This window comes from Scyliorhinus torazame, chromosome 11, assembly GCF_047496885.1.
Source record: "Scyliorhinus torazame isolate Kashiwa2021f chromosome 11, sScyTor2.1, whole genome shotgun sequence".
Taxonomy (NCBI): domain Eukaryota; kingdom Metazoa; phylum Chordata; class Chondrichthyes; order Carcharhiniformes; family Scyliorhinidae; genus Scyliorhinus; species Scyliorhinus torazame.
In genome coordinates, this window is record NC_092717.1 from 218,087,408 (window position 1) to 218,105,145 (window position 17,738).

Consider the following 17,738-nt stretch of genomic DNA (forward strand, 5'->3'; position numbering starts at 1 on the left):
TTTTCAGTATTGTAAAGATCTCTACAAGGTCACCCTTCAGCTTTCTCTTTTCTAGAAAACAGCCTGTTCAGTCTTCCCTCACTGTTCTGGTTTCATCCTTGTGAATCTTATTTGTATCCTCTCCAAAGCCTTTGTCCTTTTTATAATATGAAGATCAGAACTGTGTACAATACTCCCAAGTGTAACATCACCAAAGTTCATACACGCTTCTTTGTTTTTCAATTCAGTCTCTAGAAAACCATCAAATTTGATTTGTACTTCAGTGCCTTACTAACTTGAGTTGCTACTTAGAGTAATTTGTGAATGTGTGCTCTCAGATGACTTTGTTCTTTGACCCTATTTGCTCTCTTATCCAATAGAAAATGGCCTCCCAATTCTTCTTACCAAAATGCACCACCTCGTACATATCTACATCGAAATTCACTTGTCAATTACCTGCTCATTCTCCATGTCCTTTTCTATTTCATCATATTTTTCCACTGTGTTTACCTCCAATGTTGATGTTGTCCTCATATTTTACCTCTAGTTCTCAAAATCAGTTACTTAAATAATAGCGATTCCAATACCGAGTGCTACAGGATGCCAATTCCCACTTTTTTCTAGTCCAAGTAGCTCCCCTCTGTTTTCTGTTCTGTAGCCAGCTTGGTATCTATTTTGCTACCTTCCCCCAGCACCCCCAGTACCATTTGATCTAAACTACACCATCAGTCCACTGTGCAATAGTAATTCACTGAAAGCTTTTTGAAAAATCCAAATATATTACATCTACTATATTATTCTGGTCTACTCTGTGTTACTTCAAAGTATTCAGTAAGGTTGTCAAGCTTTAATCTTCCCTTTTGGAATCAGTGCCATCTACTTTTTGTTTTCTATATGGTTCCTCATTGTACATTTCAGTAGAGGTTATCAATTATCTTTCCCATCATCACCGTTAAGCTAACGGTTCTGTGGTTCCTTGGACCTGCTTTACCTCCCTTTTTAAATAATAGAACAGCATTAGATGTTTGTCTGCCCTCTGGCACTGCTTCCTTTTCTAATTCATTGCTCTTTATGAGATGTGCTTTTGCCATCCTTCTCTCACTTCCTTTGATATGTGAGAATGCAATACATCTGGATCAGAAGTTTTATCCTCTCGGAGTTTGATTATGTAATTAATTGTCTACCCCCACCCTGACCACCGAATTTCTATATTAACTGCTTTTTCATTCCTCTCTTCCATTGTCACACCCACATTGTTAGTCACCCTGGTAAATGCTAAGACTGGGATTTTCTGGCCCTGCCCACTGGTGCGATCTTCTGGTCCCACCAAAGGCGACCTACCTGTGGCGGGTTCCCCGGCAGTGAGGAATCTGGCTGGCGGCCAATGGCTAGCCACCTCCACCATAGGAAAACACGTCATGGGGCAGGGCCAGAAAATCCCAGCCTGAGGCTAAATAACTGTTTAATAATTCTGCCATTTCACTGTAATGGGCCGGGATTCTCCAATCCCGCGCCCAAGTTCTGACTCTGGCGTGAAAAGCGGCGCCAACCACTCCGGCGTCAGCGGTCTTCGATAATCAGGAATGCTCCCCTTCCTAGAGGGCTGGGTCAGCGCCGGAGTGGTCCCCGCAGCTCCAGCCGGCGGGGAACGACCGGCGTTATTCCGCGCATGCGCATGGGTTCCCGTCTCCGCACCGCCCCCAGGCAATATGGCGGAGCTCTACAGGGGCCCGGCGCAGAGGAACATAGGCTCCCACAGAACCAGCCCGCCTGCCGATCGGTAGGCCCGATCACGGGCCAGTCCACCGTGGAGGCCCTCCCCGGGGTCGGATCCCCCGTCCCCCCTCCAGGACTGCCCCCACAGACACATCTTCCAGTAACCCACATCGGTGGGACTCGGCCAAACTCGGCAGGCACTCGGCCCGGAGAATCGCCGGGGGGGGGGCGGGGGGCGCTTTCAACGGCCCCCGACCGACGCGGCGGCGATCCCAGGAGCGCCCGAAAATCGGTGTCGGAGAATCGGCAAGCCGACAGCGCGGCGCGATTCTCGCACCCCCCCCCCCCCCCCCGCAGATTCTCCAACCCGCGCCGGGTGAGATAATCCCTGCCATTATCTGTGAGTTCATCTCTGTGTATCCCTTAGTGGCTCTTATATTGTCCCTCTTTTTGCTTTATTTGTGTGATGATACCTGTGCACACTTAGTCTATGCCTTTCTCCTTTTCCCATTTACTTTTATCTCTTTATTCATCAAGAGTGTTTTATATAGGCTAGTTTTTCCTGTTGTCAGTGGAATATATTTCTCCTGAGATCCCTTTTTATTTCTGGTTTAAGCCGCTTAAGTCAAGTCAGAGGCACATTTTGTTGAGAAAGCTCAGAACTGCAGGAACAAAATTGCATTTTGTAATATTATGCAAGACCATCTTCATCCTCCATTCACTCACACAGGTCCACCTTTGCAAGTTATAAACAATAAAAAAATCTCACTCCTACCTGTTTGTATGCGTATGGTTCCTTGCCTCTGTGGCTCTCAGTTTGCCCAGAAGAATATTGTAATAAGAATGAACAGTAGCCGAGAAAGTGGTACTGAGAAGAAATAATGTAACTTAGCGGAAAAATCCTGGGTCCTAATGGCATAATAAAAAACTGAAGAAAGTCAGAAGGAATGTCTGAGGCGCTGACTACAACATTTCCAAGTTCCTGGAGTTTAAATGTTGCTTCAAATGGTTTGGAGAGGTGGATATCAGATGGAGTTTAATGCAGAGAAATTTGAGGTGATATGTTTTAGAGAAAGGGAAAGAAAAGAAGCTCTGCACTAAATGGTGTAATTTTAAATGGGGTAGAGAAGCAGAGAGACTTTGATCTATAAGAAAAAACAACAAATAGATCTAGGTTTTAAAAATAGGGATTTGGAAGATAAAAATAAACAGGGGGCAGGATTCTCTGTTTGGGAGACTATGGGCGGGATTCTCCGACCCCGCGCCGGATCGGAGAATCGGCGTCAGGCCGCGCGAATCACGCCACGCTGCCCCGACGCCGCCACGCGATTCTCCGTTTGGGAGACTATGGGCGGGATTCTCCGACCCCGCAGCGCGGAGAATCGGCACCAGCGTGGTTGGCACGGCGCCGGTTGCGGGCCGCTCCACGCGGCCGGCCCCCAATTCTCTGGCCCGGATGGGCCGAGCGGCCATAGGAAAAGAGCCGAGTCCCACTGGCGCCGTTCTAACCTGCTCTGGGCCGGCGGGACCTCGGCGTGTAAGGGTCGGGTGGCGGCCTTTGGGGGGAGGGCGGGTCTGACCCCGGGGAGGGCTCCGATGTGGCCAGGCCCACGATCGGGACCTACCGATCGGCGGGCCGTCCTCTGTGGCTGGGGGCCTCCTTTCCTACGCGCCGGTCCCTGTAGCCCTGCACCATGTTGCGTCGGAGCCGGCGCGTTGAAGGAGGCCATTGTGCATGCGCGCGTTTGTGCCGGCGCCACTGCGCATGTCCTCGTTGGCACCGGCGCAACTGCGCATGCGCGGATCCCGCAGCGCCCAGTTCGCGCCGGGATCTGCAGCTGGAGCGGCGCGAACCGCTCCAGCGCCGTGCTGGCCCCCTGTAGGGGCCAGAATTAGACATGGGAGCGGCCCATTCGCAACGACGTTTACGACGGCATGGACAGTCTGCCGCTAGATTGGAGAATCCCGCCCTATGTATTCCTGCTGGTACTGAATCGATTCTGGTTTGCGTTGGTGCCCAGAAGATATTCACTCTCCCTTGCCATTCAAATTTTGTTGGTGGAGAGTGAAAGGAATTCCTTTCCGAATCCCGCTGTCGGGCCACCATTTGAGCGGGCGACCCAATAACGAGGTCCTTGATGGGGGCTCTGAAGGGGAGCTCTGATGGGGAGTGGGCAGGATTTGCTTTGTGGGGGGAGGGGAGTACTCCGATGGACTTTGGAGGCACCTACATTTAATACTTAGCCCCTTGAGCCAACACAAGGTCCACCGCGACAGGGCCATGCTGACAAATGCTTGCACCGATCCACGCCTGTGTGAATCCTGGCTTAGAGGGCAAGAGTACCATGGAGACATGGTGAATCCAGTGTGCAGCCAGTAAATAGGATGCAAATGGATTCAAATGACCCATTTGCATCCTCCTGCTGGCATGCGGCGCAAACCTCGATGCTGCCACCAGCGCAGGACTGGATCATCGAAAGGTTTTTGCCCAATACGAGATTCTCCGTCGTACCAGGAACTCCATTGCAGGTGGCGAAGAAATCCCCCCCCCCCGGATCTTCTTCAACCTATTGAAACCATTAATTAGACCATAGTTGGGAATTTCCGGTTTTGAATGCCTAACTATAAGAAGGATGGAGGGAGCGGGAGAAATTTGCAAACATGATACCAGGAATTAGAGACTTTAGTTTTGCAAAGCTAGAAAAACAGGAGCTGTTTTCATTCAAAGAAAGGCGAGGAGATTTGGTCGTTCTTTTTCGTTAAATTTCAATAAGGTAAATCGGGGAAAACTTTTTTTCCTCTTTTATGAATCAAAAACTAAAGGATTTCTATTTAAGATCATCAGGAAAAGAATGAAGAGAGGATGGGAGATTTTCTTACACTGGGGGGGTTGTTGTAATCCCTTACCATGGGTGCGGGGGGTCACCATGGCCTGTTTTGTGTTTTAAATGTCTGATTCGATTATAACATTGGGAAAGAACCAAAATGAATTAATCAAAACAAATAACAAAACTGGTGTTGGTGCTTGGCTCTGAATGAGTGTGCGGGAAGGTCTTGGAGCAGGCCACATGATCGGCCTCAACCAGATTGGCATAAAGACCTGGCTGAAAGAGAAGAGGACGCAAGATTACATGAATGGAGCTCCTTAAAAAAATTCATGGGGCTAGATTCTCTGTTTCAGCGGCTAAGTGCAGGTGCCAGCAGAGCATGTGTGGTCTTTTACGACCAGAAAATCGGCGTGAAACCCTCACCGATTCCAGGACTGGTGAGGGGCTAGCACTGACGATGAGTGAAACTCCCGCGCCGAAAATGGCCGGGCCCCAGGCCGCGTATGCGCACAGCTGATGAACTGCAGCGGTCGCACCGTACAACATGGTGCCGGCCATGCGCGGAGCCAACCTGTCATCCCCGACCCCACAACCCACCCCCTGGCCACCCCCACCAGTACCCCCAGCACTCAAAGAAACCCCCCCCCCCGGCCAGCAGCACGGACCCCACAGTCCACAGCCGCCACATCGGGTTCACGATTCGTGTGACCACAAGTGGTCCACACCATGGGGAACTTGGCCCATCAGGGGCGGAGCATCGCGGATGGGCCTGCCGTTGATGCACCAATGCCGTTGCAATGGCGCACGGCACATGTCACGATGATGCCAGTTTGGAGGGGGCGGAGCATGGCTGACCGCCGTCAAACCGAAACCGGTGCCAATTTTGGCATCGGAGCCCATTTTCCGACCGATCAGCAAACACAATTTTGATGTCAGGCAACAGAGAATCCCGCCCCTGCTTTTCCATTTTGATGCTTTCCATTTATGAAATTACTGCTAATATTTCTGATGTAACCCATGGCAGGTGGATGGGCGATAAGTCTTTTAACTGTCAGATAAATCCCTGGTTCATTGTTCCATAAACTCATAGAAAACTCAGTGTTTGATCTGTTCTTGAATTAATGTGGCTTTTCAAGCATTGACAACCTCTCTATTATTGTATAATATTTAATCCGGTAATCATGACTGAAAAGATCCTGTTTATCATGGGATTTAACCAGTGAAAAGGGTGAGGTCAAGATTAATTTATGCACTTGCTTCCTTAATGTCATAAAGCTTCATTTATGTTAATAAATCATTGATTAGACCTGAGCACTCTGGGCACCACAATTTGGAAATTATGCCAAAGCTTTTCAGAGGAGGCATACCAAAATTCTACCAATCGTGAAAGGGAAGCGGAAGTTGTTTATCCTAAAGTAGAGAAGGTTAAATTTGCATGTTCTCTGAGTGTCTGGGTGTGTTCCCTCTGGGTGCTCCAGTTTCCTGTCACAGTGGGGTTACGGGGATAGGGCTGAGGGGGTCGGCCTGTGTTAGGATGCTTTTTCAGAGGGTTGTGCAGACTCGATGGGCTGATTGGCAGCCTCCTGTACTATAGAGATGCTATGGTTCTAGGGATGCTGTGGTTCAGGAAGGATTCTATGGAGGTGCTCAAAATCATGAGAGGGTTTGTTACAGTTGATTGGGGGGAACTGTTTCCACTGACATGAGGATTGGTAATCAGAGTTGTTTTTAGTTTACAAACTGTTATGATCTGGAATGCATTGCCTGAAAGATGGAAGCAGATTCAGTAGTACTTCAACAGGAAAAAATGCACAGCTTTGAGTATAGAACGAGGAAGTGGGACTAATTACATAGCCATAGCCTTTCAGAGAGCCAGCACAGGCACGCGGGGCCAAATGGTCACCTCCTTTGCTGTATGATTCTATGTTGTCAACACAGAGATCACATTCCATTAAGAACAAAGTGACCTAAATTGAATGCATTCCTCAGAGCTTGTTTAGCAGGCTGCCTGGCTGCCCTTCATTAGTTTGTCTGCCAGAAGATATTAAATAAGAGGTTGATAACTTGACTTGAGCTCCAGGTAAAGCTGACAGAAGGTCAGAATATCGGATTTTTGTTTTGTGAGGTCTAATGCTTTGTTTCACAAAAAGTGTCGTTTTTCGTAGTTCAGCAAAGAGGAAATTAGTTTCTACTAAAACCAAGATCAAAATAAAGTATAATTCCTTCCCCACTGCCACTTTTCTTTTTGCTTAACCAGTTACTTCAGTTCTGCTATCATTTTACTCCCAAAAATTAACTGAGTTTCTGATTACTGGAAACCTAAGAGAAAGAAAATCTCAAGTTGTACTCACATGATTTTTTTTAAACAGAAACATTGCGGCTGTAATGTGTTTGAAGATTCTATGGTTTCAATTAAGTGAATAGTTAAGACTTAAGTCACCAACAGAATTGAGAACATTGCATGCATTTTTTCTTACCAAATGCCAAGATTAGAATTGGGTGGGACAGTGTGTTCTTCAATTCACATTGTCTCAGATGCAGATTTGTGACCACAGATTCTCATGCATGTCCCTGACCTCAACGGTGCTGATCAGAGGTTAAACACACCCTTGAAACTCGATGGTAACCCAGATTTGCTTCCTAAAAATCACAGGCCTTGGAACAGGTCACCTAAATCATCAAGCATCATAAGCAACAACAGCTTGCCTTTGAAAGGCATTTCTAAGGTGCTCACAGACAACCGCAAGTAACTCAAATGTTGAGCTAGACGGGGAGTGTTTAGGAAGAACTACCAAAAGCTTGGTTAAGGGAATTAGTTTTCCAAAGATTTATCAAAGTATAACTGGGGTGGCAGAGAATTTCAGGACCCAATGGCTGGAAGCTCTGCACCAATAATTTTGTTTTCATTTGTGGGTATTGCAAAAAGATTGGTATTTATTGCCCATCCTTAGTTGCCCTGAGAAGGTGCCATTGAGCCTCCTTCTGTTTTCTGTATTCTTGATAAGTGTTTAATATAGCTGAGTTTGTTTCTAAACCAGTTTAAGAGTCAACTACGTTGATGGGGAAATTATTCGTAGACTTATACGTAGGCCAAACCCAGGCGACGATAATGGTTTCCTTCGCGGACTGGCCTTAGCCAACCAGCTGGGTTTTTACAAAAATCCAACAACCTCACACTCACTTGATGTAGGGGTAAAGGTGGGCAATGTTGAGGAAGTGGAAGTAATTGTAGAATTAGTAGTGTTTGAGATGGAAAGGATGTCTAAAGGTAGGCTGAGGGATGTGCTGTGAGAAGCGTGGAAGCCAGACTGGAGCGGTTCAAGCAGGGAGTTGTAGAGTGGTAAGTGTTAGTGCACCTGAGAGGTGTTGGCACATTCATCGATATTAGAAGGAAAGTGTAGGTTAGAGATCAGGCAGTGTGCCAGGCTTTGCTTAATACAATTTAAGGTAGTCCACCGGGCACACATGATAGAGGCTCGGATGAGCAAGATTTTCGGGGTAGAGGACAGGTGTGCACAGGAAGCCCAGCAAATCATGTCCACATGTTTTGGGCATGCCCGAAGCTTAGAGGGTTTTGGCAGGGTTTTGCTAAGGCAATGTCCACGGTACTAAAATCACGGGTGGTGCCGAGTCTGGAGGTGGTGATCTTTGGAGTGTCGGAAGAGCCGTGTGTTCAGGGGACGAAAGAGGCTGACCTCTTGGCCTTTGCCTCCCTGGTAGCCCGGAGACGGATCTTGTTAATGTGGAGGGACTCCAAGCCCCCGAGTGTAGAGACCTGGGTTAGTGACATGGCTGGGTTTCTCAGTCTCGAGAAGATAAAGTTTGCTTTAAGAGGGTCAATGGTTGGGTTCACCCGGAGGTGGCAGCCGTTCGTCGACTTTCTCGGGGAAAATCAAAATGTCAGCAGATGCAGTATTCCAAAGGGGGGGGGGGGAAAGAGGGCCGGATTGTTGTTTTATGGTTGGGGTGTGTGAAGATTGGGAGGGGGGTGGAAATGTTTATTATACCATGTTTATGTCATTGTTATTATTATAAAAACTTGCAAATATTCTAATAAAAATATTTTTTTAAAGAAAGAGATGAAGCAGTAAATGACGAGGACAGAATGGTGGAGAGTATTTTGAGAAAGTAGCTATGAAGGGAAGCAGGGATAAGTGCTGGGAAGTGGGCTTAGTGTAGATTAAAGTAGGTTTTTTTTGGTGGTGCAGGCTCGATGGGCTAATGGGCCTCCTCTGTACTGTATGATTCTATGAAGGAAAGTGTAGGTTAGAGATGAGGCAGTAAATGGAAAGGGCAGAAGGTTGGCGAGTGTTTTGAGAAATAATCTTTCAGGGAAGCGGAATACTGACTGAGCATGGCACAGGAGAGGAAATTGGATAATCAGAACAAGGGAAAAGAGGATCATACACATATGGGTCAGGATTCTCCGATCCCCGACGCCAAATTCACGTTCGTCAACGGGGTGGAGAATCCCAGATGACGCCGAAATCGGGCCGGCGCTGCTTTCGCGATGCTCCGCCCCCTGAAAAGCGGCGTAATCGCAGAGTTCGCTGCCGCCGAATCCATGGCCTCCGAACATTGGCTAAGGCCCGCCCTACAATGCTCCATCCCCAACAGGTCGAGTTCCCGATGGCGTGGGTCGCGTGTGGTCTCACCTGTCGGGAAATCAGCGTGGCGGCTACGGACTCAGTCCACGCCACCACAGTCAGGGGACGACTGATCCGCGGGCAGGGGGTACATATTCTGGGCTGGGGGCACTTTGGTGGGGCGGTCCGGAACACACAAGCTGGCCAAAGGGGGGGGGACTATTTTGCAGGACAGGTCCATCAGCGGCATCTGCCATGAAGCAGGGCGCAGCCGCTGCAGGCCGCCGCCGTGCACATGCGCGGCCACGGACCTGGCAATTCTCCAGGCCGTATCGGCATCTAGAGCTGGGTGCTCTACGCTGCCTGGCTACTAGCCCGCACCGGAACAGGGAATCGATGGCCGTTTTGCGCCAGTTTTCCTGGCGTACCGTTTTAATGCCGGCGTGGGGACTTAGTCTCCAGAACGGGGAATCCAGCCCAAGATATGCAGTGCGATTGTGATTTTTCTAGACTACCTGTATCGAAGAATATGTGCGGCAACTATTGAGTTAAACATAAATCTATTACGGCTGACACGGAGATAATATGTTGCCTGAACATACAAGAGCAAGGAAATGATTTTGTCCATTTTTTTAAAAAACAGTCTTCTCGGCTTTCAACCACAATATTAATAGATTATTGTATTAAATTAAAAACTGACTGTATCTTGGTGAGAAGTGGTGGATTCAAACGGGGTACACATTGTTGAAGAGTTTTTTGTCAAAAAAATCTGAAATCTTTTCTGTCCATATTTTAAGTGCCAAAGTTAAAAATTACAGACAGGTTTTTATGGGTTTTGGAATTATGCCTGGAAAATATGCTGAGAAACATCCACAAAAATTATAGTCCTTCACAACATCTGGAAATGCTTAGAAAAACACTCCTTCCCTTGTGTGAGATTTTCATCCTTTTATTACCTTGAACTGGTTTCTAATAGATAACATTTTATTTCTTACCTGTAATTGCTGTTCTTTCCAGTTTGGATGGAATGAAAGATAATTACTTTCAGTTTATGGTTTCACTACAACAACAATTAAACAAATTGTAACTTTTCTTATGACTGTAAATGCAATCTATAAATGCCAGATTGGTCAGGGAAACTTGAAATGTCGATGGAAGATTAATTATGCTTAACTTCTCCCTATTTGGAAATGCTGCTTCAAGAAATACAACTGTGCTGACAAGTTAGTTTGGCAATATGAGATGTTGTCTTAGTCTGGAATGTGTGGTTGCATCTGGCTGGCAGAGTGTTTTGGATTGGAGACAAGCTTGTTGATAATGGGTTAAAACCTAACATAAATTCTGCTGCAGAAACATATCATCGATGTACAGAGACTGCTTGAAACCCTCAGCAGGTCAGACAGCATTTGCAGGGAGAAAAAACGTATTATTCGGGTGGATGCCTGAAAAACTTAGAATTGCAACATCGGAAGTGGAAAAAATGTAGAGAATACAATAGGTTAGAAGCAAGTACAGAGGCAGGGAAAGAAGTGAAGAGGGGAAAAGCCACAAGGGAATGTTTATAATAATGGCATAGAGATTAAATGAGGACAGTTGTGAGAGATGATCTAAACTTGGATGATGTAGAATCCATTTGGGTGGAGGTAAAAAAAACAGCAAGGGAAAGAAAACATTGGCAGGAGTATCGAATAGGCCCCCAAACAATAGCCACACTGTAGGAAAGGGTAAAAGTCAACAAATCATAGAAGCATTTTTTAAAAATAGGGCAATAATTATGGGTGATTTTAATCTTCATGTTAATTGGGTTAGTCAAGTTGGAACGAGTAGACAATAAATTCATGGAGCTCATTAGGGATAGTTTCCCAGAGCAATATGCCATGGAGCCAACCAAGGAAAAGGCTGTCTTGAATCTGGCAATGGGTAATGAGGTAGGTTAAATATTGACCTCCGGAAGTAGTGATCATAACATGATAGAGTTTAATATTCAGTTTGAGAGTGAGAAACTTGGGTAGGAAACAGCCAAGTTTAACTTAAATAAAGGGAATTGCAATGAATTGAGGATAGAGTTAGCTAAAATGGATTGGGCAGATAGATTAGCACGAAAGACAGTAAACAAGCAGCGACAGACATTTAAGAAGGTAATTTATGAATTTCAGCAAAACTATATTCCAGTAAGGAGGAAAGATTCTAACAGAGAGATAAACCAACCATGGCTAATCAAGGAAGTTAAGGAGAGTATTGAGCTGAAAGGAAAAGTTCATAAGGAGGCAAAAGTCAGTGATAGCCCCGACGATTGAGATAAATTCAGAATTCAGCAAAGGAGGACTATAAAGAGAGAAAATAAACTACGAGGTAAACCAGCAAAGAATATAAAAACTGACAAGAGCTTATTTAAATATATAAAAAGGAAGGGAGAGGTCAAAGTGAACATAGACGGGTGGCACGGTGACACTGTGGTTAGCATTGCTGCCTCCCGGCGCTGAGGACCCAGATTCAATCCCGGCCCCATGTCATTGTCCATGTGGAGTTTGCACATTCATCCCGTTCCTGCGTTGGTCCCACCCCCACAACCCATAAAGATGGCAGGGTAGGTGAATTGACCATGCTAAATTGCCCCTTAATTGGAAAAAAAATAATTTTGTACTCTAAATAATTTTTTAAAAAGTGAACATAAACCCCTTAGAAAATGAATCTGGCAAGATAATTATGGGGAACAAGGAATTGGCAGAGGAGTTTAAACAGATATTTTGCATCTGTCTTTACAGTGAAAGATATTTCGAACATCCCATTAATAATAAAGAATACATAAGAGCAATTAAATACCATCACCATCACTAGAGAAGTAGTATTAGATAAACAAATGGGTCTAAATGGGCAGCACGGTAGCATTGTGGGTAGCACAATTGATTCACAGCTCCAGGGTCCCAGGTTCGATTCCGGCTTGGGTCACTGTCTGTGCGGAGTCTGCACATCCTCCCCGTGTGTGCGTGGGTTTCCTCCGGGTGCTCCTGTTTCCTCCCACAGTCCAAAGATGTGCAGGTTAGGTGGATTGGCCATGATAAATTGCCCTTAGTGTCCAAAATTGCCCTTAGTGGAGTTACTGGGTTATGGGGATAGGGTGGAGGTGTTGACCTTGGGTAGGGTGCTCTTTCCAAGAGCCGGTGCAGACTCGATGGGCCGAATGGCCTCCTTTTGCACTGGCTATGAATTCTATGATAATCTAAAGTCAGATAAGTCCCATGGCCCCGATGACTTGCACCCTAGGATCCTAAAAGAAGTAGCTGCAGAGATAATGGTCGCGATTCTCCGCTCCCGCGACTAAGTGCCCACGCCGTCGTGAACGGCGTCGAGTTTCACGACGGCGCGAAACGGCCCCGATCGCGATCGATTCAGGGCCCGAAAATGGGCTAGGAGCGGGGCCGCGAGGAACTTAGGGGCGTGGCGCAAAAGCAGTGTCGTAAGCGTGCGACGCCCGAATGACGCGGCGCTGCGCCATAAATGTCGCGATCCGCGCACGGAAGGACCCAGGAGGAGGAGAGATGGCTGAGCCCGATGAGCCGCACCGAGGATCCGGGACACGGACCTGGACACCCTCCTCGATGAGGTTGAAAACCGAAGGGCCACCCTCTGCCCAAGATGTGGGCATCGCCAGCACGGTGCAGTGCGGTTGGCGTGAAGTTGGCACCACTGTGAGTGCTGTGGGTCCGGGGAGCAGTGTCGGAAGAAGCTGCACGACCTCACTCGGGCTGCCAGGGTAAGTGCAATGAGGGTGTCCCCGGGTCACAACCAGCCCTCCCCCCCCGGGCACGAGGGGGGTGAAGTGGGGTGGGGGGGGTTTCAGGGTGCTCAACATTGTACTCGACCCACATGAGCACCGGGACCCCCCCCCCTGGAGAGATGCCATGGCGTGGCTCCAACTGTCTCCTCACCCAGCATTAATATAGCTTATATCTGCACGCCCTGATGATACCCGCCTAATTGTGATGCTTTATCCAACCGAGAACCGGAGGGGGTTCTCCTGTGCTGCACCCCCTAAATGTTCACGAGCAGAGGGCCCTGGACCTCGCTGGGGGATCCGCCACCCGGGAGATCGCGACATGCCAGGTCGGAGGCGCAGAAGTAAGTGAAACAACCCTGCATGTCCTCACCCCCCCCCCCCCCCCCAAGCCCGTCATCGCCCCCCTCACACTCATGCCACTGCACCCTCGATCCCCTACCCCCTCACACACTGCCCCCACCACCACCATACACTCGGCCCAGCGTGTCTAACTAACCCCGTATCGTTGTGTTCCCCAGGGCCAGCCGCCGAACGTCCAGGGTCGTCTCGGCCAAGACACAGCCGACCATCTCCAAACTCAAGCGCACCCAGGGACACCCGCAGAGGGTGGCAGTCGGTCGGACGGAGGGCCATCCTCTCAGTCTGGGACGCTGGACGGAGACGCACATACGACGGACAGAGACAATACTGAGGGGCACAGGAGGGACAGTGACGATGACGCACAGAGAACAGCCACACAGTCCACGGATTCACCTGGAGGGCAACATGACATGAGCCGCATGCACCTTGCGCCGGGCCATGAGGGGGACCAGTACGCACCAGACTTCCTAACGGACGATAACCTCGAGCTAGCGGCACTGCTGTCTCCCACACCATCCAGCATCGCAGAGACACTCACCTCGGTTTGGCAGATAAGTGATGAGGCTCCCGTGTCACGGTCTGGTGCGCACCCCACAGCCGAGCCGGTACAGCAGGTGGGGTTTGGAGCAGCCGAGGGGCTGGACGGTCAGAGGGCATCCCAGGCCCAGCAAACAGCTGCCGCCCAGACGGTTCCTGGGTTCCTGGATGTACTTGACCCACCCGGACAACCGATGCATGTGGACACTGAGGGACTGAATAACGGGATGAGGGCCATCTTCCAGGACCTGCACACACATTGGTCAGGTTCTGCAAGGCGTTGGGCTTCACGTGCACGCGTCATCCATGGCCCAGGAGAAGGCTGCCCTCTCACAGGTAGCCATGCGCCAGAGCCAACACGATATTGCCACCGCTCTCTGGGCCCTGGCCGAGTCTCACCATGCCATGGACTGGCCCCAGCAGGCGATGGCACAGTCCCAGCAGTCAGTCGGGGAGAGCATAGTCCACCTGGCGCACGTGATGGATGGCGTAGCGCACTCACAGGTTGAGATAGCACAGTCTCTGGCAGGAGTGTCGCACTCCCTGGGCTCCGTCTCTGCGAACATTCGGACCGTAGTCGATAACGCTGCAGGCCTCCAGGACTGGCAGCGCCAGGTGTCGGTGGTGCGACGGGGCATGTCTCCGATCGCACCTCCGTCCCACAGTGAGGCCCGGGGGCCACCGGGCTCCCTGAGGGAGGAGGAGGTTCTGGGGCCCGTCCCGGTAACTTTAGCAAGGGGGGTCCCTGAACACTCGGCCTCCCCCGTTCCGTCCCTGGCGCATCTGGTGGGCAGTGGGCAGGACAGGGTGGCACCACGCCATCCAGCATGCCCGCCGAGCAGCCTGGCCCATCGAAACCGGGCCGCCACAGGAAACCCGTGCCGACGGGGAGCCATGTCGCAGGGCGTGATTCTCAGCAGTCTGCCTCCACTCCTGCTGTACCATCTGGGGAGGCACCTAGATGTAGTGGTAGGGCCCGTTAGGCAAAGAAGTTCGGCACATAATAAGTTGGCATGGGTGCAGGGCACAGTTTAGTTGTAGGGGGTAGGGCATCTGTATGTGAATGTCACAAATAAACTCACTGTTGCACTTAACTTGTAAGACTCTGTGCTATGTCCGGTGCTATGTCCGGTGCCAGGGGGCTCGTGAGGGTGACCGAGTGGCGCTGTGGTTAACGAGCGGTTCAACGTCGGTGTCAGATGTGCTGTCCCTTTCCCCTCTGCCTCCCAAAATCGGACGCCGTAGTCCTCGGCACTCGGACGCCAGTTACCCCACACGGGCACATGATGAAATGCCCGTTACGAAGGCATGGTTCAGCTATAGCCATGAGACAGACCTTGGCTGGCGAATCTGAGCTCACAGCTCATCGCTGAGCGGGCTGTCATCATTCAATATGGCACTGATCACACCCGCTTACACAATCATCAATGTTATGCAATCCCGTAGTGCCGCAGTGGTAAGGTGATGTGGAATTGGTGCGGTGTGCGGAGGTGGGGTGGGGGGGGGGGGCGGGGTGCTATGTGGTGCCCGTGTGCAGGACTGGCGTTGCAAGTGGCAGTGTTCAGCGAATCCCTCCCCCACGGTGCGAGAACCGTGCGGCCACCAACGCGTCGCGTACCCGCTGTCCTCGACGGTGCCGTCGTGCAGCCTCCTGGACGTAACGAGCACCCAGGCAGTGTCTGCGTCCTGCGCCCCTCCCCCCAGCCTGATCCACGCCATCCTCCTCTTCCTCCTCCTTTTTGTTTGCGTTAGCTCCGGTGCCGTCGGGTCCTCCCTCCGACTCCTCCACCAGTGCATCTCCCCTCTGCATGGCAATGTTGTGCAGCGCACAGCAGACCACAACCATGCGACCGACCCTGTCGGGCCGGTACTGCAGGGCCCCTCCGGAGCGGCCCAGGCATCTGAATCTCATCTTCAGCAGGCCGAAGCACCGCTCCACCACACCCCTGGTTGCTGCATGGGCCTCGTTGTATAGGCTCTCCGCGTTGGTCTGAGGCCTCCGTATTGGTGTCATCGGCCATGACCTCAACGGCTAGCCCCTGTCGCCCAGCAACCAGCCCCTCAGCCGGGGGGGGGCATCCATCTAACATTGTGGGGATGAACGACTGTGCCAGAATGTAAGCGTCATGCACACTCCCGGGGTACCTTGCACACACGTGCATGATCTTCATGTGGGGGTCGCACACCACCTGAATGTTCATGGAGTATGCACCCTTCTTGTTCATGAGCACGTCCCTATTGTCTGCAGGTGGGCGCATGGGGACGTGAACACCATCGATGACACCCTGGACCATCGGTATCCCGGCCACCTTGGCGAATCCACGTGCCCGTGCTTCCTGCTGTGCTCTGTCCTCGGGGAATTTAATGTACCTGTCCGTGATGGCGTACAAGGCGTCAGTCACGGCCCTGATGCACCTGTGGACCGATGCCTGTGAGATCCCGGATAGGTCCCCGCTCGGCACCTGGAAGGAACCGGTAGCGTAAAAGTTTAGGGCCACTGTCACCTTGACGGAGACTGGTATCGTGTGTCCTCCACCCATTTCAAGTGGTGCGAGGTGCGCCACGAGGTGGCATATATGTGCGACCGTCTCCCTGCTGAACCGTAGTCTCCTCCTGCATGTGATGTCCAGTAGGGCCTCGAACGACATTCTGTCACGGTACACCCTCGGCCTTGCTGGACGCCTGTGGCACCCTGGCACCACCATCAGTGGCTCCTCCTCCTCCTTCCCCCACAAACACTTCGATATCAGTGCCCGCTTTCTGTGCATTCCTCGCCGTCGGGGGGTCAATGTTCCCCTCGGCATCCCCCTGGACATTCCAGGCCTGAGCGCCTGCGGCATGCGCGGTGACGATGGGCCACTCCGCGGCCATCCCCTCTGCTGCAGCAGCAGCCGCTGCATCTGCAGCCACTGTGGACTGTCTGAGTCTACGCTGCCGGATGGCCACCTGCAGAGCTGCGGCTCCAACCACGGCAGTGAACATCGCTATCTGGTTGGCATACATGGTGACCTGCAGGAGTGTGGTGGGGGGCAGAGAAACGACATGTTACACGGAGGTTCTTCCACGCCTCGCCAGCCGTGTTGCATGGGATACCTGTGTGCCCCGGTGGCCTGGTCGCGCTGCAGATACACAGCCAGCCTCACATCTGGTCACTGTCTGCGTCCAACGGTCAGTTCACACCGTCCTCCTGACCAGTGTGCCAGTCGCCTGTGCCCATCAGCCACACGACAACCTGCGGCCGCGTCCTCGTCACCGTCCTGCCATGTCAGGCCGGCTGACATGTGGCATCCGCAAATGGACGACACCCTCCACACTCTCCCTCACCCACCTCCACTCCCTCCATCACCCACCACCACTCCCTCCCTCACCCCCCCTCCCACCTCCACACTCTCCCTCACCCTCCTCCCACCTCCACGCTCTCCCTCACCCCCAGCATTCTCGGGGAAGCCAAACCGGTCTGCAGGAGCTCCGGAACAGTCCGCTCACCTCCTCCCTGCTCAGCGTCAGCCAGCACGACTGGCTGACGACTTTATTTACCAGGTGTGAACCGCGACGGCGTGAACTGGGGTCACGCCGTCGGGACTTCGGCCCATCCGGGTGGCTCGGACGATTCTCCGGCCTGCGCCGCGCAGAACTCGATGGGGCCGATCTCGCCGCTTGAGTGAATCGCGGGAGGGCGTCGGACCGGCGTCGAGTGGAAAAATGGCGCGATCGCCGATTCTCCCAACCGGCGCGGCATCGGAGAATCGCGCCCAATGGATGCATTGGTTGTAATTTTCCAAAAATCCTAGGATTCTGGAGAAGTACCGGAGGATTGGGAAACTGCCAATGTGACATCCCTATTCACAAAGGGAGGGAGGCAAAAAGCGGGTACCTATAGGCCGAATGTCTATTATTGGAAAAATGCTGGAATCAATTATTAAGGAAGTAAAAGCAGCGCATTTAGAAAACATA

At 50.9% G+C, this 17,738-nt stretch overlaps 1 protein-coding gene and 1 long non-coding RNA gene across 9 annotated transcripts in view; one reads left to right on the forward strand and one right to left on the reverse strand.

The window, feature by feature from the left end:
- The window catches only part of LOC140385793 (uncharacterized), a 33,059-nt gene extending 22,838 nt beyond the window's left edge, over window positions 1-10,221 (reverse strand). Inside the window, exon 1 of the long non-coding RNA XR_011933477.1 lies at window positions 10,105-10,221. This is a non-coding gene — a long non-coding RNA (uncharacterized lncRNA). The remainder of the gene's footprint in view (window positions 1-10,104) is intronic.
- Window positions 1-17,738, forward strand: part of LOC140385791 (focal adhesion kinase 1) — a 904,772-nt gene that overhangs the window by 818,644 nt on the left and 68,390 nt on the right. The window lies entirely within an intron of this gene.